The sequence below is a fragment of the Rhinopithecus roxellana genome, chromosome 6 (assembly GCF_007565055.1).
Source record: "Rhinopithecus roxellana isolate Shanxi Qingling chromosome 6, ASM756505v1, whole genome shotgun sequence".
In the NCBI taxonomy this organism is placed as follows: domain Eukaryota; kingdom Metazoa; phylum Chordata; class Mammalia; order Primates; family Cercopithecidae; genus Rhinopithecus; species Rhinopithecus roxellana.
In genome coordinates, this window is record NC_044554.1 from 99882995 (window position 1) to 99910838 (window position 27844).

The 27844-nt window shown below is 49.8% G+C and overlaps 1 pseudogene across 1 annotated transcript; it reads left to right on the forward strand.

Annotated features, from left to right (window-relative positions):
- The first annotated feature begins 3259 nt into the window (after positions 1–3259).
- LOC115898191 lies at positions 3260–20768 on the forward strand (annotated as a pseudogene). Its single transcript, XR_004057884.1, has 12 exons — positions 3260–3315; positions 10175–10216; positions 11913–11940; positions 13645–13725; positions 14084–14352; positions 14489–14786; positions 15228–15524; positions 15765–16066; positions 16373–16423; positions 16665–16733; positions 18697–18747; positions 18900–20768. The product of XR_004057884.1 is annotated as a leukocyte immunoglobulin-like receptor subfamily A member 6 (transcript).
- Positions 20769–27844: the final 7076 nt, after the last annotated feature.

Consider the following 27844-nt stretch of genomic DNA (forward strand, 5'->3'; position numbering starts at 1 on the left):
TGATATGGGAGGATCACTTGAGGCCAGGAGTTCCAGACCAGCCTGGGCAACATGGAAAGACCACTGCACTCCAGCCTGGATGGCAGAGCCTGTCCCTGTCTCAAAAAAGAAAAGGGGATAAGTTTAAAATTCTCCCTAAGGCTGGGCATGGTGGCTCACGCCTGTAATCCCCGCACTTTGGCCTGCCAAAGTGCGGGGATCACAAGATCAGGGGTTTGAGATCAGCCTGGCCAACGTGGTGAAGCCCCGTCTCTACTGAAAATACGAAAATTAGCCGGGCATGGAGGCGGGCACCTGTAATCTCAGCTACTCGGGAGGCTGAGGCAGGAGAATCGCTTGAAACCAGGAAGTGGAGATTGCAGTGAGCCAAGATCGCACCACTGCACTCCAGCCTGAGTAACAGAGCAAGACTCCGTCTCAAAAAATAAAATGCTCCCTGGACAGAGCCCATCCATCTCTGCCCACCATCACCATAACAGGCTAAGCAGAGGCAAGTCCCAGTGAACCCACCCCATGGCCCCAAGGGTGAGGGCTGGGGGTGGGCTGGCCACCGGCTCTGCCCAGTCTGGGCCAGCACACTGTGGACGAGACCTTGAACTTATCCCTCAGGCCCAACTGAAACTGATGGTCAATAACATCGACCAAGGCCCTTCCCTTCTCTCAGCCGCAGTGTGGATGTGATGGGACCCCAGCCACAACCAGGAGGTTCTAGAAATGCTTCCTCTGCTGTAGTGAGATAAGTGGAGGGTTTCTGGCTAACCCAGGCCTTTTCAGTGCCTTGGCCTTGACCATCATTGCACCCACTACTCAAAAGCAAGGTGTGCGACCTTGAGTGCCGATGTGTGAAACTGGCCCCAGGGAATATCATAATTAGAAGAAGAAGGCGGTGGCCGGGCGCCGTGGCTCACACCTGTAATCCCAGCACTCTGGGAGGTCGAGGCAGGTGGATCACCTGAGGTCAGGAGTTTGAGACTAGCCTGACCAACATGGCGAATCCCCATCTCTACTAAAAATACAAAATTAGCCGGGTGTGGTGGCAGGCGCCTGTAATCCCAGCTACCTGGGAAGCTGAGGCAGGAGAATTGCTTGAACCCGGGAGGCGGAGGTTGCAGTAAGCTGAGATCGTGTCATTGCACTTCTGCCTGTACAACAAAAGAGAAACTCTGTCTCGAAAAAGAAGAAGAAGAAGGAGGAGGAGGAGGAGGAGGCCAGGTGCAGTGGCTCACACCTGTAATCCAAGCAGCTGGAAGGCCAAAGCAGGAGAATTGCTTGAGGCCAGGAATTCGAGACCAGCCTTGGCAATATAGAGAGACCCTATCTCTACAAATTGTTTAAAAAAAAAAAAAAAAAAAAAAAAAAGCAAAGAAATTGCTGGGCATGGTGGTGTGCACCTGTGGTCCCAGCTACTTGGGAGGCTGAGGAAGGAGGATCACTTGAGTCCAGGAGATTGGGTGAGCTATGATCACTTCACTGCACTCCAGCCTGGGTGACAGAGCAAAACCCTGTTTCAAAAATAAAATAAAATAGCATCCGCAGATGCAAATGAGACAGTAAGCAGGGCAGAGACCTGGCCGCAGAGGTTGGAGAAGACCCTAGTAGCAAAGAAACTGAGTCAGGGAGAGCAACCAGTGCTTCCAAGAAGACCGGCTGAGGAAAGCTGATAGCAAAAGAATGATGTAGATGCAATGAGATTGTTTTCTTTTCATTTTGTTTTCTTTTTTTTTTTTTTCCTGAAACGGAGTCTCTCTCTATCCCCCAGGCTGGAGTACAGTGGCGCGATCTTGGCTCACTGGAAACTCTGCTTCCCAGGTTCAAGCGATTCTTCTGTCTCAGCCTCCTGAGTAGCTGGGATTACAGGTGCGTGCCACCACACCCAGCTAATTTTTGTCTTTTTAGTAGAGATACGTTTTCACCATGTTGGCCAGGACGGTCTCGAACTCTTGATTTCATGATCCACCTGCCTCGTCCTCCCTAAGTGCTGGGATTACAGGCCTGAGCCCCCACACCTGGCCTGAGGCTGTTTTCTTAAAGGAGAGAGATGCTGGAGTATGTCAGGCCTCTGAGCCCAAGCCAAGCCATCGCATCCCCTGTAACTTGCACATATATGCCTAGATGGCCTGAAGTAACTGAAGAATCACAAAGAAGTGGAAATGCCCCGCCCCGCCTTAACTGATGACATTCCACCACAAAAGAAGTGAAAATGGCCAGTCCTTGCCTTAAGCGATGACATTATCTTGTGAAATTCCTTTTCCTGGCTCATCCTGGCTCAACAACCTTCCCCACTGAGCACCTTGTGACCCCCACTCCTGCCCGCCAGAGAACAACCCCCCTTTGACTGTAATTTTCCTTTACCTACCCAAATCCTGTAAAACGGCCCCACCCTTATCTCCCTTTGCAGACTCTCTTTTTGGACTCAGCCCGCCTGCACCCAGTTGATTAAAAAGCTTTATTGCTCACACAAAGCCTGTTTGGTGGTCTCTTCACACGGACGCGCATGACAGTATCCTTAAGTGCTAATGGGAGAGAGCCAGTGGGGAAGAAAGATGCCATCTATAGAAGAGCGAGGATGCATGGTAAAATGGGATTCTGAGAAACTTGGACCCAGGGAGCCAGGCCTTGAACCAGAGGAGTGCCACCCAGATCTCTACCTCCTGTGAATCTCACAACACCTCAATCGTACCTTTAGCGAAGTCCTTCTCTCACAGTACTGGATGATTTGTTCATTCCTCTGGCCCCTGCACACTTCCCACCACACACACACAGCACACCTGGGAGCCCCTGAAGTCCCTTGTTCATCAATGTGATCCAAGCATCCAGTGCCCAGAACCTGCTATGCACTCGGCTCATTTTGATAAATGGCCCTAGTTTGAATGACAGTTATGGAAGGCAAGTCTCAGAGACATCATCAGACTCATGGGGAGTCATTTTCCTTAAGCAATGAGCTCTGCAGATAGACCAGGAGGCTGCAGTCTCCTGCCAGGAGAGTGAACTCCTTCTGGCTTTGAACCCTCAGCCATTCAAAACACAGACACGCCCGTACGCAGAGCTACAGTCAGGGCAGAATGGTCAGCATCGCCTTGGACTCAAATCAGTCAGCTCCACGCTCAGATGCACTAGCTAAGCCCCTCTGTCCCAGGCCTGCCCTTGCCCATATGGGAGTCCAGGGGATTCATTTCCTGTCCCGGTTGGATTCATTTCCAGCTGGAATACAGAAAAAAGAGTAAAAATCCCCCACTCAAGTTAAACTTATCGTCTCCTGATGGTTGAGGAGACGATCAACTTTGTGGTAAATCTCTTCTACAACGCCAAGCCAATGTGAGATGGGGCCTTAAAACTCTAGGGTCGTAGGCCAGGTGCGGTGGCTCATGCTTGTAATCCCAGCACTTTGGGAGGCCGAGGTGGGAGGATCATGAGGTCAGGAGATTGAGACCATCCTGGCTAACAGGATGAAATCCCATCTTTACTAAAACTACAAAAAAAAAAAAATTAGTCGGGTGTGGTGGTGGGCACCGGTAATTCCAGTTACTCAGGAGGCTGAGGCAGGAGAATCGCTTCAAACCGGGAGGCAGAGGTTGTAGTAAGCCGAGATCGTGCCACTGCACTCCAGCCTGGCGACAGAGCGAGACTCCATCTCGAAAAACAAACAAACAAACAAACAAAAGAACTGTAGAGACAAGGCCACCTTAGGAATTGCAGGAAGAAGCCAGCCCAGAGGCCAGCTGCCCTGTCCCTTGTACTGGGACAACTTCGGGTGGGATTTCCCAAGACTGCAAAGGTCCCAGGTAGCTTAGGGTAAAGGGCACTTAATTAGGAACAAAAAGATCCACGTTCAGCCAGGCGCAGTGACTCACGCCTGTAATCCCAGCACTTCGGAAGGCCAAAGTGGGAGGATCGCTTGAGGTCAAGAATTCAAGACCAATCTAGGCAATATAGTGAAACCTCACTTTACAAAATAAAAATGAAAATAAATTTAAAAATTAGACACGCATGGTGGCACGCACCTGTAGTCCCAGCTACTCAAGAGGCTGAGGTGGGACGATTGCTCCAGCCCAGGAGTTCAAGGCTGCAGTAAACTATGATCGTGCCACTGCACTCCAGGCTGGGCAACAAAACCAGACCCTGTCTCAAAAAAAAAAAAAAAAAAAAAGACCCAGGTTTCAGCTCTACACTGACCACTCTTCAGCTACATGACTTGGCCATTTAATCTATTCTTTCCTCTGGGCCTGTTTCTGCACCAACAAAATGTAAATACAACAAACTGAAAACACTTTCTAAACTATAGAGTACTATTTCTTTCTTCTTTTTTTTTCTTTTGGAGACAAGAGTTTTCACTTACATTGCCCAGGCTGGAGTGCAGTGGCGTGATCTTGGCTCACTTGGCTCACTCTAGCCTCCACCTTCCAGGTTCAAGTGATTCTCCTGCCTCAGCCTCCCAAGTAGTTGGGATTACAGGCATGCACCACCACACATGGCTACTTTTTTTGTATTTTTAGTAGAGACGAGGTTTCACCATGTTGGCCAGGCTGGGCTCAAACTCCTGACCTCAGATGATCCTCCCGCCTCAACCTCTCAAAGTGCTAGAATTACAGGCGTGAGCCACTGCGCCCGACCTAAAATACCATTTCATAGGTGAGGAATACAGACACCTTGAAATGATATTGATAAAGGTGATGATGTCCGCTGCGCTGCTAGCCAGATTGAACTAACTGGCAGGACATCTACTGGTGAAATGTGACTTAAGGAATTATCCTTAAAGTATAAATCTAGTGAGGCCGAGTGCCATGGCTCATGCCTGTAATCCCAGCACTTTGGAAGGCCGAGCCAGGCAGATCGCCTGAGCTCAGGAGTTTAAGACCAGCCTGGGCCGGGCGCGGTGGCTCAAGCCTGTAATCCCAGCACTTTGGGAGGTCGAGACGGGCGGATCACGAGGTCAGGAGATCGAGACCATCCTGGCTAACACGGTGAAACCCCGTCTCTACTAAAAAATACAAAAAAAACTAGCCGGGCGAGGTGGCGGGCGCCTGTAGTCCCAGCTACTTGGGAGGCTGAGGCAGGAGAATGGTGTAAACCCGGGGGGCGGAGCTTGCAGTGAGCTGAGATCCGGCCATTGCACTCCAGCCTGGGCGACAGAGCGAGACTCCGTCTCAAAAAATAATAATAATAATAAAAGACCAGCCTGGGCAGTAAGGTGAAACCTTGTCTCTACAAAGCATACAAAAATTAGCTGGGCATGGCGGCATGTGCCTGTAGTCCCAGCTACTCAGGATGCTGAGATGGGAGGATCACTTAAGGTCAGGAGTTCGAGACCAGCCTGGCCAACATGGTGAAACCCCATCTCTACTAAAAATAGAAAATTTGCCAGGTGTGCTGGTGGGAGCCTGTAGTACCAGCTACTTGGGAGGTTGAGGCAGGAGAATCGCTTGAACCGGGGAGGTGGAGGTTGCAATGAGCTGAGATCACGCCACTGCAGTCTAGCCTGGGCAGCAGAGCGAAATTGTCTTTAAAAAAAATAATAAAATGAAATAAAAAATATGCATGTGATCAAGACTTATTGAACAGATGGGGATAAATTATATGCATGTAAATTACAAGTTACATAATAAGATGTGTGTAAGTTAAACCTCAATAAAGTTTATTTTTAAATGCATAAATAATTATTAAGATAAGAAATAGAAACATGTATAGCCCTATATCTATTAAAGACAGTGAATTTGTTATCAGAAACCTCCCCACCAAGAAAACTATAGGGTCAGATGGTTTCACCGTGGATTCTATAAAACATTTAAGGAAAAAGCAATAACAGCTTTACCCCAAAAATCTTTCAGAAAATAGAAGAGATGGAAATATTTCCCATTTCCTTTTATGAGACCAGCAAAAGTCTCATAACCAAAAATCTGACAAAGACGTGGCAAGGAAAGAAAATTATAGATAGGTGTTGTCCTGGTTTGAATGTTTATGTCTCTTCCAAAATTCATGTTGAAACTTCATCCCAACATGGCGGTGTTCTAAGGTGATTGAGTCGGCCAGGTGCAGGTGCTCACGTCTGTAATCCCAGCACTTTGGGAGACCAAGGAGGGAAGATCACCTGAAGTCAGGAGATCGAGACCAGCCTAACCAACATAGCGAAACCTCATCTCTCTAAAAACACAAAAATTGGCCAGGCACAGTGATGTGCACCTGTAATTCCAGCTACTTGGGAGGTTGAGGCAAGAGAATAGCTTGAACCCAGGAGGCAGAGATTGCAGTGAGCTGAGATCGCACCACTGCACTCCAGCCTGGGCAATAGAGCAAGACTCTGTCTTAAAAAAAAAAAGAAAAGAAAAGGTGATTGAGTTATGAGGACTCCGACCTCACGAATGAGATAAGGTGCCCTTATACAAGGGCTTGAGGCCGGCATGGTGGCTCATGTTTGTAATCCCAGCACTTTGGGAGGCCAAGGTGGGCAGATCACTTGAGGTCAGGAATTTGAGACTAGCCTGGACAACATGGAGAAACCTTGTCTCTACTAAAACTACACAAATTAGCCGGGTATGGTGGCAGGCACCTGTACTCCCAGCTATTCGGGAGGTTGATGCAGGAGAACTGCTTGAACCTGGGAGGCGGAGGCTGCAGTAAACTGAGATCATGCCACTGCACTCCAGCCTGGGCAACAGAGCGAGACTCTATCTCAAAATAAATAAATAACTAAAAGGGCTTGGTGGAGGTCATTCACCCCTTTTTGCCTCTTCTGTCTCTTCCATCATGTGAGGACACAGTGTCCTACCTACCACTCCAGTGTATGCTATATTCAAGACACCATCTTAGAAGCAGAGACCAAGCTCTCACCAGACACTGAATCTGCCAGCACCTTGATCTTGGACTTCCCAGCCTCTAGAATCATAAGAAGTAAATTTCTATTCTTTATAAATGGCCTGGTCTCAGGTATTTGGATAGGATACTACCATCAGACCAAGACACATATCAAATACAGAAATATAAATAAAGATCATACATAATACATCCAAATGACATTTATCCAGTAAAAATAGCCTGAGTGCGGTGGCTCACGTCTATAATCCCAGCACTTTGGGAGGCCGAGGTGGGAGAATCACCTGAGGTCCAGAGTTTGAGACCAGCCTGGACAACATGGTGAAACCCCATCTCTACTAAAAATACAAAAATTAGCTGGCCATGGTGGCAGGTGCTTGTAATCCCAGCTACTCAGGAGGTTGAGGCAGGAGAATCACCTGAACCTGGAAGGCGGAGGTTGCAGTGAGCCAAGATCGTGCCACTGCACTCCAGCCTGGGTGACAGAGCGAGACTCTGTCCCTCCCTCCAAAAAAAATAGGTTATGAGGCATGAAAGATTAGTTTAATATTCCATAATTAATGTAATTTGCCACATTAACATAATAAGACTGGAAAAACTTGTAATCACCTCAATATAGATGCAGGAAAAGCATTTGACAAGATTGAGCACCTAATCATGATGAAAACTCTCAACAAACTCAGAGGAGAATATCCCCTCTAATAAGTGAAACTCTAAGAAAAAAGTGAAATAGCCCGGGCTCGGTGGCTCATGCCTGTAATACCAGCACTTTGGGAGGCCGAGGTGAGTGGATCATCTGAGGTCAGGAGTTCGAGACCAGCCTGGCCAACATGGCAAAATCCTGTCTCTACTAAAAATACAAAAATTAGCTGAGCATAGTGACTCATGCCTGTAATCCCAGCCACTCGGGAGGCTGAGACAGGAGAATCGCTTGAAGCCTGGAGGGGGAGGTTGCAGTGAGCTGAGATTGCGCCATTGCACTCCAGCCCGGGTGACAGAGCGAGACTCTGTCTTAAAAAAAAAAAAGAAAGAAAGAAAGAAAAGAAAAGAAAAAAGTGAAATATTAAGGACCCCCCCCATAAGCAAAAACAAGACAAGTATGTCTGTTCTCACCATTTCTATTAAATATTTTACTAAAAGTTCTAGCCAGTCCAGTAAGGTAAGAAAAAAGAAATAAAAGTCATAAAAGTCATAAAGGAAGAAGCAAAAATATCTTTATTCACAGAGGACCTGATAGATTATACAGTCAAAAGGAAAGCAATAAAGGAAGCTACCAGCACTAATGAGTGAACTTAGCATGATCTTTAAATACAAGGTCAATAAGGCCGGGCGCAGTGGCTCACGCCTGTAATCCCAGCACTTTAGGAGGCTGAGGTGGGCAGTTCACCTGAGGTCGGGAGTTTGAGACCAGCCTGACCCACACGGAGAAACCCCATCTCTACTAAAAATACAAAATTAGCCGGGCTTGGTGGTGCATGCCTGCAATGGAATAATACCCAGCAACAAATATAAGTAAACTACACATGTATATGTGACACATGGAAGAATCTCAAAAATGCAAGTGAAACAAACCATACACAAAAGATTATATGCTGTATGGTTCCATTTATATGAAGTTCAAGAATAGTCAAAACTGATCTATGATGACAGAAGTCAGAATAGTGCTTTCTAGTGAAACTGCCTTCGCAAAGATTATGACAGTGAGCGAAATCTGAAATAGCTGACTCCATGTTGCTTCTAACCTCACAGACTGGGTGTCTTTGCTCACTCCTAGGTAGAGGCCAAGCTGTACCGTGGAAGGAATTTAGCTCATAGTTTAACTTTGAAGCAAGGATGATAATAGTCCCTCCCTAAAACAGATTCCTTCCTTGTTCAGGAGAGGAAACTGCCTTTGTAAGACTAATGAATGCCCATGAGATTAGAATTACGGATGCCTGAATTCTGCTAAAATGTAGACATGGTTTCTATAATCTTTCACGACTCAGGAGACACATGGCCAGAGGCCATAACATTGATGACTTCCCCATTTGCTCCTATAGATCACTATGGTAGAACCTAAGATCGGTCTTTTGAGATACTTTTCAGACTTTTGCATCCCAGCAACTGACTGACTCCACCCGGACTCATGACTCATCATTTAACCAGTCCTGTAGCCTTGCACCCCGTGTTGGACTCAGTGCCCAAGGACTATTTTCCACACCCCTATGATGGCATCCCCAAACAGTAAGCAGCGTCCATTCCCTAGTCCCCCGCCCATTAAACTATCCTTGAAAAATCCTAACCTCCAAGTCTTCGAGGAAACTGATTTGAATGCGGGTATCTACCTCTCACGATTACTGTACTACAAGCCCCTATCGCTTATAGCCAGCTAATTTTTTTCTTTTTCTTTTTTTTTGGTTTGGGGATGGAGATCTCACGATGTTGCCCAGGCTGGTCTTCAACTCCGGAGTTCAGCTCCCCTGCCTCCGCCTTCCAAGTCTGGGATTAACAGCTGAGCCACTGGGCCCAACCTCTTTGGGCCTTTTTCAACATCTTCTAGTATTTAAACTCTAGGTAAGCGGGTGTAGTGGCTCACGCCGGTATTCACAGCACTTTGGAAGCCTGGTGGTAGATTGCTTAGCCCAGGATTTGAGAGGACTTGGGCATGTGGTGAGACCCCATCTCGACAAAAAAAAAAATTAAATGCAATAGCCAGGTTTGGTGTGTTTAGTCTCACTCTCAGACCTGAGGCAGGAGGATCACTTGACACCCTTGAGGATCGGCTTGCAGTGACCTGGGATCACCCCTGCACTCTAGCCTGGCGTCAAGCGAGACCCCTTGTCTCAAAAAATATATATAATTGGTGTGTGGTGTGTGTGTGTTGATATGTGTGGTTTGTATAACATATGTGTGTGTGATATAGATGTGTATATATGTGTGCTGTTATCTGTGTGTGTGTCTCTACTGTGTTTGTATTAGGTGAATATGTGTGTGTATGTGTGTCATATGTGTGTGTGTACTTTGTGGTGTGTATGTATGTGTGTATCTCATATGTGTGTATGTGTGTGTAAGTTGTGTGTGTGATGTGGTGTGTAGTGGTGTGTGTACTATGTGTGTGGGTTATGTGTGTATATATATATACACACAATATTGAGTGGTTTTCAAGTCTCTTTCTTTCCCCTAAAGTCGCACGTACAGGGTGCGTGGTTCTAAGGTTCCCAGGGCTGAGACTCTGTCCTTCAACCAGCCCAGAGAGAGGCTGATTTCCAACACCCTGCAGGGGCTGTGGAGCCAGAGCCCAAGAGCAGGGGCCTGCCTAGGAGGTAATTCTGCCCAAAGACCCCAGACTCCCACACTCCCCCCCAGCACACTCTCTGTCCTCCCCCAGGTCCAGCCCAGCTGCTGACATGCAGGAAGAAAACCTCAGCGAGTGAGAGGAAGAGGGGGTGCACCTGGGGTGCAGATGGGGGCCCTGCAGTTTCAGTAGTAACAGGAAGGGTCTGGGAAGGGGCTGGGGCTCAGGCGAACAGACACTGCCGTGAAGGACCCACAGCCCAGGACGGGGTGGAGCTGGACAGTCAGTGTGAGAAACACACTCACCCCCGAAAACCCAAAGAATGCACTCAGGCACGGGCAACAGCGAAAGCGAGACTTTTTTTTTTTTTTTTTTTTTTAGAGACGGAGTCTCGCTCTGTCACCCAGGCTGGAGTGCTGTGGCGCGATCTCGCTCACTCAAGCTCCGCCTCCCGGTTCACGCCATTCTCCTGCCTCAGCCTCCGGAGTAGCTGGGACTACAGGCGCCGCCACCTCGCCCGGCTAGTTTTTTTGTATTTTTGTGGCAGACGGGTTTCACCGTGTTAACCAGGATGGTCTCGATCTCCACCTCGTGATCCCCCGCCTCGGCCTCCCAAAGTGCTGGGATTACAGTGTGAGCCACCGCGCCCGGCCGAAGTGAGGACTTTTAATAGGGTCTTGCAAGATTGGGCGTCTGCTAGGCAGGCACACCTGGGGCAGTCACAGCAGGTAATTTATCTCCTAGCACGCAAGTCCCTCCCCCACTTCCTCACTGGTCCAGTATTATGAGGTTACAATCTTCCCAGACTTCCCCTGAGTTTCATTATCCCCCTTACAAGGTTACACCTCATCCCCTTCCCCGCTTACTTGTAATTTCCCAGTAACGAAACTTTTTTCCCTTTTATGGGCTGATCCCCGCTCTACATTCTGTTCATTTACTGTGATTTGCTGGGAGCACGAGCCCTGCGGTTAAATCCGCAGACTGGCTGCCAGTGGTTAGAAGGTCCATGCCTTGAAAATGGACCATTTAAAATGTGTTCTCACAAATCCCCTCCTCTTTTTTATTTACTTCCTTTGGTCTCATTTTCATTTGAACCCTTCTAGGGCTTGAATCGCTTTAGAAGTTGTTTACTTTCTCTATTTTATTTTTAATTTTTTTGAAACAGAGTCTTGCTGTGTGGCCCAGGCTGGAGTGCAGTGGCGCCATCTCAGCTCACCGCAATCTCCGCCTCCTGGGTTCCAGCGATTCTCCTGCCTCAGCCTCCCAAGTAGCTGGGATTACAGGCGTGCACCACCAAACCCGGCTAATTGTTTTTGTATTTTTAGGAGAGACGGGGTTTTGCCATGTTGGCCAGGCTGGTCTCAAACTCCTGACCTCAGGTGATCCACCCATCTCGGCCTCCCAAAGTGCTGGGATTACAGGCATGAGCTACAGCACCCGGTCAAATTTTTCACTTTATAACTACATAGTAGGTGTATATATTTATTAAATTACTTTTCAATGGTATTAATTCAATTTGCTATTTTTCAGCTTCACAATGTCTGTCTAATGCATTTCACCAGCTGCCTATATTTTCCTTATACGATTGTGATTCCTGCGGGGCCGCCCTCCTCCCGCCACCTGGCTTTTCATAAAGGGTTTCTCCCACGGCTGTCCAGGCATCAGCCTGATGAAGGGGATTGTTGCTGCTGCTCCTGCCCCACTCTCCCAAACTTCGCATCAGCTCAAGATTGTGCCCAACAGGGATGGGACCAATGCCAGCCTCCACCTCACTGTGGGGCAGAGCCCATGTCTGAGCACCGTGGATTGAATCTGTTTCTCACACACACAGGAGGGGTCTAGAGCTGACCGTGGACCCAGTGAGTGAGCAGAGACCCCCCAGCGCCTTCCACCACACAGGGGGGGGAGCCACAGCGTCCAGCCCCACCCAGAGCCCTGACCCCTCCCTCCTGGGAGACCTGGGGTCCTCTTCTGTCCCACACGGAGGTGGGAACCTCCTCCTCCCTAGTGACCCTGGGTGGTCCCGGACACCTGTGGCCACTCAGCTCTGAACTCTGTTCATTGCGGGGATGCGTCTCAATGCGGGGAACTTTTCTTTCTCTTTCTGGGCCTGTGGCTGTGGTGATCTGCATATTTCAGACGTATCACAAGGAGCATTTCTTCGTGTTTGGAGCCGATGTCGGCTCTTGAGTGGGGGCGTCAGTCATCCTCCTCCACTGTGGAACCCGAAGCCAGGATCCTTTCCCGTCCCACCCTCCGGTCTGAACTGGTCTGGAAATTCACCACGGCTGAGCCTCCCATGTCCTGGGCACCACTGACCCCACAGCCACTGTGATAGTGGGGTTCATGACACAGCCAGAGGTGACATTAATGTCCAAGGCACATAAACCCTGGATGATAATCGGAATTAAATAAAATCAGCTCCCATCCCCCAGAAGCAGATTACAGACCTAACAACGTTCTGAAATCCTGAACATAGACGGAGGCGCCGAGGGACGGCCAAGGACACAAGGGGCACTGAGGAGGCAGGACCCACTCAGAGCCTCATTCCCAGGGTGGGGGGTGGGTGATGCTGCAACAAGGAAAAAAGGGGAAGTACAAGAGAAGGACTGTTTGGTAAGAAGGAAACACACACTCCAGGGACTGTATATATATATTCTATATACACTATTATATATAGCATATATATTATATATAGTGTATATATATGGGTGTATATATATTATATACGGATATATAAGTTTTATTCTCTATATTCCCTGCATTTCTCCTTTTCAGACAGGATCTTGCTCTGTCGCCCTGGCAGAAAGGCCGAGGGTTGATCACAGCTCCCTGCAGCATCCGCCTGCCAGGCCCAAGTGATCCTCCCACCTCAGCCTCCTAAGTAGCTGGGACCACAGGCATGAGCCTCCATGCCCGGCTCACTTTTTTCTTTTCTGTAGAGACAGGGTCGCAGTATGTTGCCCAGGACTGTCTGAAGCTCCTGGCCTCAGCCTCCTGAAGTGCTGGGATTCCAGGCGTGAGCCAACACAATAGACCCTGCATTTCTCCTCTGTGCTCACTGCCACACGCAGCTCAGCCTGGGCTGCACAGCCAGGTGTCAGGTGCGTTCTGTGATCTGAGTCTGCCTGCAGCACGGATCTGCATCTTCCCTGAAGCATCTCCAGGGCTGGAGAGACGACTGCCTGTGCAAGGACCCCAGCAACCTGAGCTAATGGACGGGCTAGGAGGAGGGAGACCCCATGGGAGGCTCTGAGAGGGAAGGGAGCCCACGGTCGCCCTCGCCTGAAAGGGGCTGACTAGGAAGCACCGGGTCTGTTTGCTGCTGTGTCCTGGCCCTCAGTGAGATAAGATAAATCAGGCAGACAGGACCCAGGGGCAAGGAGACCCCATTCTGTCTGAAATTCTGCAAGAGCCTGGTGCCCGCCCCCACCTCAGCCCTGGGGAAATGAGAGCCAGGTCCGGGAGCGCAGTTCCCCTTCCTGTGGGCTGAGATGAGACAATCCATGACAAGAAGGACCCAGCCTCCAAGCGGCCACACCCTGTGTGTCTCTCGCCTGCAGCACCGAGGTTCATCCATCGCAGAGCCCGGGTCACGGGAGGAGACTGCCATGACCCCCGCCCTCACACGCCTGCTCTGCCTGGTGAGATTTCCAGATGGGGGGGGAGATCCAGTTTTGAGGGACCCCCACCCACACACAAGCCCTGGTCCATCAGGAGTCCTCAAAAGCTAAGGCACCAGGGGAGGAGGGTCTGCTCAGGCTTCAGGGGCAAATCCTCACAGGGAACTCTCTTCAGGGCTGAGTCTGGACCCCAGGACCGCGTGCAGGCAGGTGAGTCTGTCCCCAGTCTTCCCGGTCCCTCCTCCTCACTAGGGACAGGCCACACTAGGGCAGCTGTGAGAGGACGCATTCTGGTGACTGATGCGATGAGGGGGGTCTGGGGCTGGAGCTGGGATCTGGTGTGGGACTTCTTGGGATGCAGCCTCTGATTTCCTTCCAGGCCCCTCCCAAACCCACCCTCTGGCTGAGCCAGGCTCTGTGATCATCCGGGAGCCCGTGACCATCTGGTGTCGGGGACCCTGGAGGCCCAGGAGTACCGACTGGATAAAGAGGGAAGCACAGACCCTGGACACACAGAAACCACTGGAGCCCAAAACAAGGCCAGATTCTCCATCCCATCACGCAGAGCACCATGCGGGAGATTCCGCTGTTACTATCACAGCCCTGAAGGCTGGTCAGAGACAGCGACCCCCTGGCTGGTGGTGACAGGTGAGAGGACACTCAGGGTCCCACCCCAGGCCTGTCCTCAGGAGGGGGTCGGCTCTCAGGGGCGCTCCCTCTCAAGCCCAGCCCTGGGGATGATGTGGGTGGGCGCCCATTTAACACGGTGCCTCCTTCTCTCCTAGGAGCTCCAGCAAACCCACCCTCTCAGCCCTGCCCAGCCCTGTGGTGGCCTCAGGAGGGAACGTGACCCTCCGATGTGGCTCACCGAGGGATATCAGCATTTTGTTCTGATTGAGGAAGGAGAACACAGGCTCCCCCGGACCCTGGACTCACAGCCTCCACAGTGGGTGGTTCCAGGCCCTGTTCCCTGTGGCCCCCGTGATCCCCAGCCACAGGTGGATTCAGATGCTATTACTATTATAGGAACACACGCCCAGTGTGGTCCCACCCCAGTGACCTCCTGGAGATTCTGGCCTCAGGTGAGGGACCACGGCTTCTCTAATACACTTTCGGGGCAGCTGACAGGCTGCGGGGAGTCTGGCTGGTGACTGACTCTGGAAAGGACCCAGAGTGATGTGTGGATGGACGGGCTGCAGGCGTGAGGGAGACCCCGTGGGGAGGCTCTGGCATGGGAGGAGAGCCTGGCCACCCTCACCTGGAAGGGGAGGACTCCGGAAGGCATCGGTGTGTTTGCTGTGAGTCCTGGCTCCCAGGGAAAGGAGGAAAGATCAGGCACAGTGGCCAGGGCTAGGGAGACCCCACTCCTCTGAAATGACTCCAAGACAGCCCGGGTGAGAAGGAGGCCCTGGGGTCAGAGACTCAGAGTGTGAGAGACCCTGAGACCTGCAGGGCCAGGTCCGGAGAAGGAACAGGCGTGGGAGGAACCAACCCTCTGAGTCCCGGCTCCTCTTTCCCTCCAGGCCTGTCTAGGAAGCCCTCCCTCCTGACCCTGCAGAGCCCTGTCATGGCCCCTGGAGAGACCCTGACCTTGCAGTGTGGCTCTAACGTCGGCTACGACAGATTTGCTCTGTACAAGGAGGGCGGACGTGACTTCCTCCAGCGCCCTGGCCAGCAGCGCCAGGCTGGGCTCTCCCAGGCCAACTTCACCCTGGGTCCCGTGAGGCGCTCACACAGGGGCCAGTACAGATGCTACAGTGCACACAACCTCTCCTCCGAGTGGTCGGCCCCCAGTGATCCCCAGGACATCCTGATCTCAAGTGAGGAGCCCAGCGGGTTCAGTCAGGGACCCAGGCTCTGCACAGGCCCTGCCGGGGGATCCCATGGTATGGCTGATGAGGGGTGGGGCCCCAAGGGAGGGAGAGACAGACAGAGACAGGGGATGGAGGTGAGGGGGAGACTCAGAGAAAACAGAGAGACTGAGGGCCCCAGAGAGAGGCCTGGGGAGGTCTCAGCTCAGATCAAGGTGGGAGCCCCTCACCCATCCTTCTTCTCTCCAGGACAGATCTATGATGTGGTCTCCATCTTGGTGCAGCCGGGCCCCACGGTGGCCTCAGGAGAGAACGTGACCCTGCTGTGTCAGTCATGGGGGCAGTTCCACACTTTCCTCCTGACCAAGGGGGGGCAGCCCATCCCCCGCTACATCTGAGATCAGAGCACCGAGCTCCTAAGTACCAGGCTGAATTCCCCATAAGTCCTGTGACCTCAGCCCACGCGGGGACCTACAGGTGCTACGGCTCACGCAGCACCGACCCCCACCTGCTGTCTTTCCCCAGTGACCCCCTGGAGCTCGTGGTCTCAGGTGAGGGCCCTGACCCTGTCCTCTCTGAGCTCAAAGGCTCAGCTCAGGGCCAGGCCCCAGGAGATCTCAGCTGGGATAGAGTGAGGGAGGCTTAGCCAGAGGGGACCCAGCCCTCAGAGGGGAGGAGGCCAACGGGGGTTCTCCTAGGCATGGCCATCCTTTCTCCTTGCCTGGCATGCAGAAGGTACCAGGTGGGCAGAGAAATGGCTTCAGAGGATCCACTGGGCAGATGCAGGAGAGTGGGAGTGGAAGGGTGCGCTCCATGGACAGCCCCAGCCCCTCACCCGCCTCCTGTGCTCCTTCCAGGACCCTCTGGAGGCTCCAACCCCCCACCCACAGGGCCACCCTCCACCCCTGGTGAGTCACTGAGGCCTCTTGGGGAGCGCGGCCTCCCCCAGGGCAGTCTGAGTCTCCCGAAGGATCCCATTCCCCTCCCCTCAAGGACAGGCTTGTGTCCCAGGGACTCTGAGGCTGGGCTGGTGAGGAGTGGGGGGTTCAAGGCAGAGGGAGGTGTTGGGGCCCAGCCTAGAGGAAAAGCAGCTGGGTTCATGTGGGGAGCAAGGCAGCCCCAGCCCTCACCTCCCTGTCCTGACCCCAGAGGTCCTGAGGACCAGCCCCTCAACCCCTCAGGGTCAGGCGAGTGACCTCCTGGAGCTCGTGATCTCAGGTGAGGGCCCTGACCCTGTCGTCTCTGAACTCAAAGGCTCAGCTCAGGCTCTGCACCCAGGAGAGCTCTGGGACACTAGAAAACAGGGGAGTGAAGGGTGAGAATCCAGCCCATGGGAGGGTGGAAATAGACGGGGACCTCCCACCAGTGGCTCCCACCCCTGAAGTCCCAGCAGGGTAAAAAGGAGGGAGGGCTGGGAGGAGACGGGGGTGAACCTTGGAGGAGATAAGATTAGACTGAAGGTGGAAGACGGAGGCCCCACCCGCTCCTCTCCTCATGTCTCCACCTCAGAATCAGAGCTCTGGGTCCCAACCCCCAGCAGACGCCCTCCTGGAGGGAGAAGAATTCAGGTGCCACCTGACCCTCACCTTGTCTCCCCTGGCAGCCTCCCCAGCACTCCGCACCCTGAGCCTCACAGGGACCCGCACCTGCTCCCGCAGCAGCTCAGGGACTGTGCACTGCTCCTTTTCTGCTCCGCTGACCACATTTTTTATTTGGGTTTTTAATCTCGTACTGGCCTTTCTGTCCAAGCTGGTGAAAGCACATTTGCAGCATCACCTATTTTTTATTCCCACCCAGTTTTGTAACAGCCCTGATCTCACACGCTCCCTGAGGTTTGGTAAACGTCAGATAGAAATGTGGACTTCCCTTGTTCTGGACGTTTGCTGTGGAGGGGGTAGGGCTTATCTTTTAAGAAAAAATCAGGTGACTGGCACTACTCCTTGAAACCCTACAGTACTGTCCAGCTCTTAGTGGGAGGGAGAGAGAGACAGAGACAGAGACAGAGACATGCTGGGGCCGCCCTTTCCTGGGCAGTTCATCCTGGCCTGTTCTCAATCCACCAAAGCCCCGAAGCTCAGCTCCCCTCCTCCTCTGCCTTCCCCTCCACCCCACAGACAAGCGGTCATTCCTCTCTGAAAAACAGGCTGAGACCTTTCTGGGACCTGCTCTTTCTGGAGCCTCTGATGCTCCCTGTCTGGGTCTCCACGCGCCTCCTTCCTGGCTCTTTTTGCTATTGAGGAATCAGCTTCAGTGTCACCTCCAAGTGTGACCTTCACTGATGACACAGCTCAGCCCAGACCTGCCTGCTTCTCATCTACATCAAGTAATCAACCTACACCGTGCAGCTGAATTCCCTCTCTCTCTCTTTCACCATCTCTGCACATAACATATGTGTGTCACACTGACATCTTATGTGACATTAAAACCTACTTATCTGTATATGTATATAGATAATATACACTCACACATAAATATAGATCTCTACCCATACATCTAAAACTATCCCTGTGACGGGTAAATTTCCACTGCTGTGGTTTCAGATGTTTGTTCAGAAAGCAGAGAGAGTTTTTAGGGCACACCATATATATAAAATAGATTTCTATTTGTGTTTGTGTTTTTCTGTGTGTGTATCACATTCTACCTGTTGCTGCCTATATGAATAATTAGCTACCTAAAGATTAAATGGAAGGTAAAACCCCAGGGGCAGTGGCTAAGCTGGAGTGAAGAGGAGGCAGCCCCAGACTTTCACCACTTTGTGCTCCTAACATTCAGGAGCCCTTGAGGACCAACCCCTCATCCACGCAACCTGGGTCCTCCACTGGTGGATCTGTGAAACTCTCATCCCGGGAGGAATCGGCTTATATGCTCCTGTGTCCCAGGCTGCACAGACAGCACACAGGGCTCAGTGACCTCTGTACTGGGGACCAGTTTCCTTGCAGATCATGACTCTCAGGGTGTAGGAAAACTCTCCCCCAGATGACTCAGGAGCAACGTTTAAATTCATAGAACACAGGAAAACTGAACTACTTCCAGGAGGAGACTGGAGGGAACCCAGCTCCAGGAGAGGGAGGGTTTATTGAGGAACTGCGTGAAAGCCACGTCATGAGGCCTGGAAGAGTAAGAACACAGAGCCCAGGGGAGAGGCTGGCTCAGGGCTCTCCCCCTCCATTTTCATTCTCAGGAGCAGCCGAGACCCTCAGCCCATCACAAAACAAGTCAGACCCCAAGACTGGTGAGTGAGGAGATGCTCTCAGTTATGGGACTGGCACAGAGGTCAGGGTCTGTCAACAGGAGATGGGGGGCGTGAGCTGGGTGGGCATCCAGGGGTCCTGGGTGATGTTGATCTGCCCTGACCTCTGAGACCTCTTCTTCTACCATCCCCAGCCTCACACCCACAGGATTACACAGTGGAGAATCTCATCCGCATGGGCATGGCTGGCTTGATCCTGGTGGTCCTCGGGATTCTATTATTTGAGGCTCAGCACAGCCAGAGAAGCCCCCAAGATGCAGCCAGCAGATGAACAGCAGAGAGGACAATGCACCATTCAGAGACATGGAGCCTCAGGGACAGATTTGATGATCCCAGGAGGTTCTGGAAGAAAATCTACAGCCTGTGCTTTCTGGACTGTCTGCCGATCATTCCCGAAGAGAGGGATCAATGTTGAGGTATTCATTTCGCATGACGAAAATGACAACATCAAAGTCATAGGTAGTAGGGCTGACTTAGAAATCCAATACATCCGTGGTAGGACTGCAAATTACTTCAATCAATTTGGGGAGAATATCAGAAGTACCTAACTAAAAAGAAGAGAGACACAGCTATGAACATAAAGTACAGAACCTAGAGGAAAATGTGTTCATATGGTGAAGTTCCATTCACAACAACATGGACAGGACTGGTGCTCATATTAGACACCAGCCGTAAAGCCCAAAAATACATCTAAAACAAAAGAAACAAGTGTGGTTCAATTCCACCATGGGATACTACGAGGACATGCAAAGGCACAGACGAAATCTACAAAGAATAATGCAAACCAACCTTCGATCATGAGGTTGAGTAAAGAAACAAGAGTATAAAAAGAAGCCGTGCACAGCTATTTCAGCACATGAAGCTCAAAAGGAGGCAACATTTATTTTGTAGGGAGGCAAACTCAAAATAGACCCCATAAATAAAGGAAGTAGATAACTCTATGTAATCCAAAATAGTGGTTACACATCAGGAAATACTGGGAGGTTCTGTTCAACATGGAAACCACAAGGGCCGCCGGACACGGGCACTGGAACGCTGACTTTCATTTGGTGACCCACAATCCACTTCAAATTATTGGTCAATACTACACTTTTGATTTGATAGAGAAGAATCATACATATTTCTTGGGAGCATGTGGTAATCTGATTCACGCATGCAATGTGTAATGATCCAATAAAGGTTCCCAGGACACCCATCACCCCAAACATTTATATATACATATTTTTTTTCAGACCGAGTCTTTCACTGTCGCCCAGGCTGGAGTGCAGGGGCACGATCTTGGCTCACTGCAACCTATGCCTCCCAGGTTCAACCGGTTCTCCTCTCTCAGCCTCCCGTGTAGCTAGGATTACAGGTGTGCACCAAAACGCCTGGCTAATTTTTGTATTTTTATTGGAGACGGGGTTTCACCATGTTGCCTAGGCTAGTCTCGAAATACTGACCTTAGGTGATCCACCTGCCTAGGCCTCCCAAGGTGCTGGGATTTCAGCTGTGAGCCATTGCAGCTGGCAAACATTTATAATTTCTGTGTTGAGAACATTTCAAATCTTCACTTCTAGCTCATGTGGAATATACTATAATTTGTTGCTAACTGTGGTCACCCTACTGAGCTCTCAGGCCCTGGAACTTACTCCTCTCCACCTGTATTTATGCACCCATCCACCAACCTCTCTCCATCCCCCTCCTCCACACTCCCTTGTCAGCCCTCTGTTGACCACCATTCTACTCTCTGCCATCACGAGGCCCAGTTTTGTAGCTCTCGCATGTGTGAGAACATGCAATGTTCCGCTTTCTGGGCCTGGCTTATTTCACTTTACCTAATGTCTTCCAGATTCATCTATGTTGCTGAACATGGTACAATTTCCTTCTTTTTATGCCTGAATATTATTTCATGGTGTTTATAGACCACATGTTCGTTATCCATTCATTCATTGATGGACATAGGTTGATTCCATATCTTGGCTATTGTGAATACTGCAGCAATAAACATGGCGATGCAGACACCTCTTTGCTATACTGATTTTCTTTCTTTTGGAAATATACCCAACTGTGCGATTACTGGATGGTGTGGTTGTTCTACTTTCAGTTTCTTGAGGAACCTCCATACTGTTTCCATATTGGCTGCACCAACTTACGTTCCCACCAAGGTACAAGGGTTTCTTCTCTCCACATCCTGAATAGCATCTGTTAATTTTTGTCTTAGAGATAACAGCCATTTTAACCGGGGAATGGCATATTTCTGTTTTCGTACCTATCTTTATTTGTCAGGCCATTTAAGGAGCTGAGATTGAAGTGTGGTGGTGAAAGCCACAGGCTGCACTGGCCACTAAATGGCAAACAACGTGGCTCTTGATCGATCAGAGCAATGATCTCACAGGTTGACTTTGTGTTTCATTCACAACATGACCCCAAACTGCCTGATGAGCCTCACCTGAGTCCAGGCAGATAATGAGTCACTACCCAGGTAAGAATGGGCCTCAGAAGAGGACACACCTTGTGCATGACATGCAATTGACATTTTTTTTTTTTTTTTTTTTTTTGAGACGGAGTCTTGCTCTGTCGCCGGGGCTGGAGTGCACTGGCCGGATCTCAGCTCACTGCAAGCTCCGCCTCCCGGGTTCACGCCATTCTCCTGCCTCAGCCTCTCAAGTAGCTGGGACTACAGTCGCCCGCCACCTCGCCCGGCTAGTTTTTTGTATTTTCTAGTAGAGACGGGGTTTCACCATGTTAGCCAGGATAGTCTCGATCTCCTGACCTCGTGATCCACCCGTCTCGGCCTCCCAAAGTGCTGGGATTACAGGCTTGAACCACCGCGCCCAGCCGCAGCAACTGACATTTTCTTTTGGCCATATAACTTTCTGATTTCATTATGCTGAAACCACCGGAACTGGGATGAAGGACACTAACATGGCCTTGGGGTTATTTCAGACATGAGGTTCAACCCAATCAGGTGGTGGTCTAGGGATCTCACAGGGCTTGGTTCCAAATGTGACAATGCTCCATGTGCCTAGTCACCTCCTGGACTCCTCTGAAGTGGAAATCAGAGAAAGGCATTTGCATGCAGCTGCTGCTCATTCTAGATTCCATTCCTAGATGGGAACTTACATGATGCTTGACCCTGAAGAAAAGAACTGAGTGAAAAAGAATTCATGAATTAAATCCCATTTATGATAGCCACAAAGAATAAAAGACATGCTAATAAATTTATTCGACAAGGTAAAAACCTCTACAAAAGAAATATAAAGTTCTCATTAAAAAAATTAAAGACAGGAAAAAACTAGAAAGATACCTCTTGTTCATACATTCAAAGAATAAGTATTAAAAGGACCGTAGTACCCAGAGCAATCTACAGATTCATTGTAATTCCTGTCAACATACCAGTGTCATTCTTCACCAAAATATTTAAAAATTCTAAAATTCATATAGAGCCATAAAATACCCAAAATAGCCAACTCAATTTAGAGAAAAAAGAACAAAGCTGGAGACATCACACTACCTGACTTCAAAATACACTACAAAGCTGTAGCAACAAAAAAGCAAGGCACTGGCTTAAAAACAAACACATAGACGATGGAATAGAGCAAAGAACCTAGAAATAAATCCAGAAATTGACAGCCAGCTAATTATCAACAAACATGCCAAGAACATATATTGGGGAAAGGACAGTTTTTTCAATAAATGCTTTGGCATAACTGGATATCCACATGTAGAGAAACAAAATGCAACCACTGTCTCTCACGATATGCAAAATCTACTCAAGACGGAATAAGACCTAAAGTAAGACCTGAAACTATGAAACCGTAGAAGAAAGTACAGAGGAAATGCTTCAAGACATTGGTCTAAGCAAACATTCTATCAATAAAACCTTAAAAGCATAGAAAACAAATGCAGAAGTAGACAAATGGGTATATCAAACTAAAAAGCTTCTGCAGAGCTCAGGGAACAACCAACAGTGTCATGACCTACAGAAGCAGGGAGAAACATTCGTTACCTATTCCTCTAACAAGGGTTCGATCATCAGAATATATGAGGAACTCAAACAGCTCAGAGGCTTTGATGGAGAAATGAAGAGAAGGTGCTGCTACGTAGAGAAATAAAGAAGTCAGAAGGAGGAAGTTTGGGAGGAACAAACCACACTTTCCAGGTACTGGGAGGTTCTGCTTCTCTCTCTGACTCAGTTAACTGTCTTAAACACACCTCCTTCCGTCTCCTTCCCCCATGGGGTCATTGCTCCTGTGATGGCCCTGTTGGTTCCTCTTGTCAATCAAGTCACAGAATGGAAGACCTTTCATTTCCTCAGCATCTTCCTCTTCACACACGATGAACAAATCCACACCATTCTATCCCAGAACGCTTCTTATCATTGTCTCCTGTCCAATGCTACAGTTCAAGCTTAGCCGGTTTCCTCAGCTTAACACTTCATGGATTGTGGCAGCATAACTCCAATCCCTGCCTCTATCTCTGGGCAGGTTTCCCATTAATACTGCAGAAGCCCCCATTCTGTGCAATGAGACACAGTGACACACCAGAAACCCACTCCAGCCTGGCCCCTGGAGGATTTGAATTGAGATTGGAACTCTGCAGAGTTGCCAGGAACGTGATTTCACACATCCTCTTGTAGGAAATCCATAACCACTATCACCAAGTGGTCATTTCCAGCATCTCGGGGTGTAGGGGACGCCGGCTGGTGGCAGATCATGTGGCAACTCTATGGAGATCTTATGAAGAACCTATGGAGGTCCTGTGAAGATCCTATGGAGATGCTATGGAGGTCCTATGGAGATCCTATGAAGATCCCAGGGAGGTCCCGTGGAGGTCCTATGGAGGCCCTGTGAATATCCTATGGAGAACCTATGGAGGTCCTGTGGATGTCTTATGGAAATCCTATGGACGTCCTGTGGAGGTCCTATTGAGATTCTATGAAGGTCCTGTGGAGGTCCTATGGAAAACTATGGAAGTCCTATGAAAGTCCTATGGAGATCCTATGGAGGTCCTGTTGAGATTCTGTGGAGGTCCTGTGGAAATCCTATTGAGATTCTAGGGAGGTCCCGGCCGGGCACGGTGGCTCAAGCCTGTAATCCCAGCACTTTGGGAGGCTGAGACGGGCAGATCACGAGGTCAGGAGATCGAGACCATCTTGGCTAACATGGTGAAACCCCGTCTCTACTAAAAAATACAAAAAAAAAAAAAAAAACCGGGCGAGGTGGCGGGCGCCTGTAGTCCCAGCTACTCGGGAGGCTGAGGCAGGAGAATGGCATAAACCCAGGAGGTGGAGCTTGCAGTGAGCTCAGAGCCGGCCACTGCACTCCAGCCTGGGTGACAGAGCGAGACTCCGTCTCAAAAAAAAAAAAAAAAAAAAAAAAAAAAGAGAGATTCTAGGGAGGTCGCATGGAGGTCCTATGGAGAACCTATGGAGGTCCCATGGAGGTCCTATTGAGATTCTGTGGAGGTCCTGTGGAGGTCCTAGGAGAACCTGTAAAGGTCCTATGAAAGTCCTGTGGAGATCCTATGGAGGTCCCATGGAGGTCCCATTGAGATTCTATAGAGGTCTTGCAGATCCTATGGAGATTCTAGCACTTTTCCATGCATTAGCTTAGGAAATAGACTTGGAGATTCCGGATAGGAAATCTAAGGCCAGCACTATGTTTTCTGAGGAAACTCAAAGTAAATAGTTTCATGTTCCAGAAGAAGCCCAAATCTTATATGGCTGCTAGGGACACATAAGCATCATCTTCACACACAATGAACAAACTTCACATGCTTCTTCATGCACTTCTTCCTCAGTAAGGCACAGAGACACGAGCAGAAAGAAAGTCGGTCAAGGAAAACAAAGCCTATGACTGGCAGCCAGCTAGGCAGACACACATACAACACAGACACACACACACACAAACACACACACACACACAGTCAGTATCCTACAGATAAAACCGAGATGAAAACAGACGCGAGCAGACATGCAGAGTACTCCTCAGTACAAAGAAAAAAAAAATACTTTTTTCCTGCCCTGTGCATAGTGTTAGCATGTCTTGTGCTCTACAATCAAAAACTCTTTTCTCTCCAGATGTCTACAAGAAACTTTCCCTCTCAGCCCAGCTGTGCCCCCTAGTGAGTAAGCTTGGAGAGAACGTGACCCTGTTCGGCAGCTCTGGAAGCTCATTTTACCTGTGCCTTCTAACCAGGAAGGGGAGGCCCCTGGACACTGGCTCACTGGGATGCAGAGACACAGTGGGGCCTTCAGGCCAGCTTCCCTCTGGGTCTTGGGGCTGGTGATGGGACCTGTAGATGCTGCAGCTCTCTGCCGATGACTCCGCCTGTGAGTGCTCAGTCCTGAGTGACCCACTGCACCTGTTATGGGGGGAGCTCATGCCTGCTGCATGCCCTGCAAAACACTAAATCATGGAGCCATGTCTAAGGGACAGCCTGCTGGACACATGGGGATTTTAGGAATCCTGGATGCCCAAGACCACGGGAACCTACCTCCTGCATCAGCATGACCCAGACGTGAGACATGGAATCAAAGGAGATCATTTTGGACCTTTAAGATTGGACTTCCTCACTGAATTTGGGGCCAGCATGGGCCCTGTAGGCCCTTTGTTTTGGCCAAATTATCCCATTTGGAACAGCTGTATTTACCCAATACCTGTACCCCTATTGTATCTAGGAAGTAACTAGCTTGCTTTTTGTTTTACAGGCTCATAGGCAGAAGGGACGTGTTTGTCTTGCAATTCCCCTGCCTCAGCCTCCCAAAGTGCCGGGATTACAGGTGGGAGCCACGGAGCGCCGCCTTGATAGGTCACATTTTGATTATGCATCCACCAATTGCTAAACAATGGGGTCATTTTCCCTATTTACCTATTGTGAAAAATGACACAAAACAACACACATTTTATATGATTCCATTTATATGAAATATCCAGAGTATGCAAATCCATAGAAACAGAAGGTGTGTTCCTGATTCTTAAGCTGAGGGACAAAGAGAATTTGGATGATGACTCAGGGGCTTTCTTTCTCGGGTCATGGAAATGATCTGGAATTAGATAGAGGTGGTGATTGCGCCAAAAAACACTGATTTCTACACCTTAAAATGGTGCGAATTCTATCCCATAAGTAAATAAACAAACAAATACTTAATCTATATCCAGGTCTCTGCCTAGGGTTTGAGAAGCTGGAGAGTTTCACCACAGCCCTAACAGAGAGGAAAACTCAGTTCAGCTCCATCGTGGAAGCTTCTCCTGAGACCATCAGAAACCTGAGCTCTAGGAGCAGCTGAGTAACCTGAATGCCAAAGAGGGGGGCACATCATGACTGGTTCCACAGAGACAGAACCCATAAGGGTGGGAGGCTGCTGTACACACTGAGGGGGGACATCAGCTAACAGTGAATGCAGGGAGCCAATGTTTTCTGCTTCCCCAGAGATCAAGACACAACTGGAGACCTAAGACAGAGGGGCACTGTGCACTCACCTGCAAGTTCTTTCCCATTGGTCTCAACTGAGCATTCACAAGACTGATTGGGAACAAGATGGAGACCCCACATTGGTGATCAGGCAGAAAGAGCTTCCACTGTGCATGGCCTGAAATCTCATTTCCCACCCAGGTGCTTCTCTCACATGGAGGAAAAGACATAAGCCATTCGAAGAGGCTCAGATAATTCTGCCCACCTCAGATCCCAGGTAATGACTCATTGTGGCTGGAAGAAGGTGGATCATAAAATCCCTCTACCCTAGGAGGAGTGCAGAGAACAATCCTGGACCGTGATCCTAGACAAATACCATTAGAGATATGCACATTTGGAATAGGGACAGAAAACCCCTCCCCACCAAACAAATCTACCCAGTAGAATGCAGCTGCCATGAGAGCAGGGACAGAAACATGGACACGGCCCCACCCTCAAGACCCAGGCACACAGAAACTGCCCGAGACTGAGGCTGGAGGAGGACAGGAGAAACGTCTGCTCTCGACCAGAAGCCTCTCCTGAGAAGCAAGCAGGAGCACCCACAGCTGGGGTTAGGGGACCTAAGGATCCACTGATGACTTGGTTAATGCGGTGAGCTTCAGCCGGCCCTGTTTCAGCAGTCCCAGTGCATGCTGGAGGGCCCATGAGTGTCACGGCCATGGAGCAAGAAGAAAAGGACATGCTGCTAGGTGCGGTGACTCACGCCTGTAATCCCAGCACTTTGGGAGGCCAAGGTGGGCGGATTACCTGAGGTCAGGAGTTCAAGACCAGCCTGGCCAATATGGGTGAAATCCCGTCCCTACTGAAAATACAAAAATTAGCCAGGTGTGCTGGAAGGCGCCTGTAATCCCAGCTACTCGGGAGGCTGAGGCAGGAGAATCAGGGACAGAGGTTGTAGTGAGCCAAGATCGCGCCACTGCACTCCAGCCTGGGTGACAGAGTGAAATTCCGTCTCAAAAAAAAATTTAAAAAGAATCAAAGAAAAAAAGGACATGCATGGAACCAACACCAGCGACTCCCCCTCACCAAGGACCAAGTAGCCACCACTGTCGCTGACAGTCTCACCTGTGACCAGCAGAGTGTTCGCCTTTGAGTGGACCAGCGAGTCATCTGGTGGCCGCTTGACGACATGACGTGTATTCAACCAGGAGGGGGCAGCAAATCCTCCTGACCGGGATGGATGCTGGCGCTGAGACGGGTTCCTCTGAGCTCATTGCGGCCCTCCGCCAGGAAGCAGAGTCTCCCACCTGTGAAATGGAGCATCTCATGACTTAATCTCAGATCGAGGGACCTACATGCACATGAAATCAGTGTGGCAATGAGAACAGGGCCACGTGATATCCTGGGGATGACCTGAGATAGGATGCGTGCCATGTAGTGGTTGGGTGCTGCTGCGGCTGACAGAGCATCAGAATGGCCTCTTATAGTAGATGCAAGAAACAGTTTGTGGATGAGGCTCTGCACTTTAGGTGCTCTCTGATGGTGTAATACACATAGATACAAAACAGAGATATAGATAGCTGTAGATAATATGCATATTCGTATGAATGAACACTAAATGATGCTATGTCTTTTTCTTCTAACATATTCGTTCTTATTTATTTTTCTATAATGGGCTCTG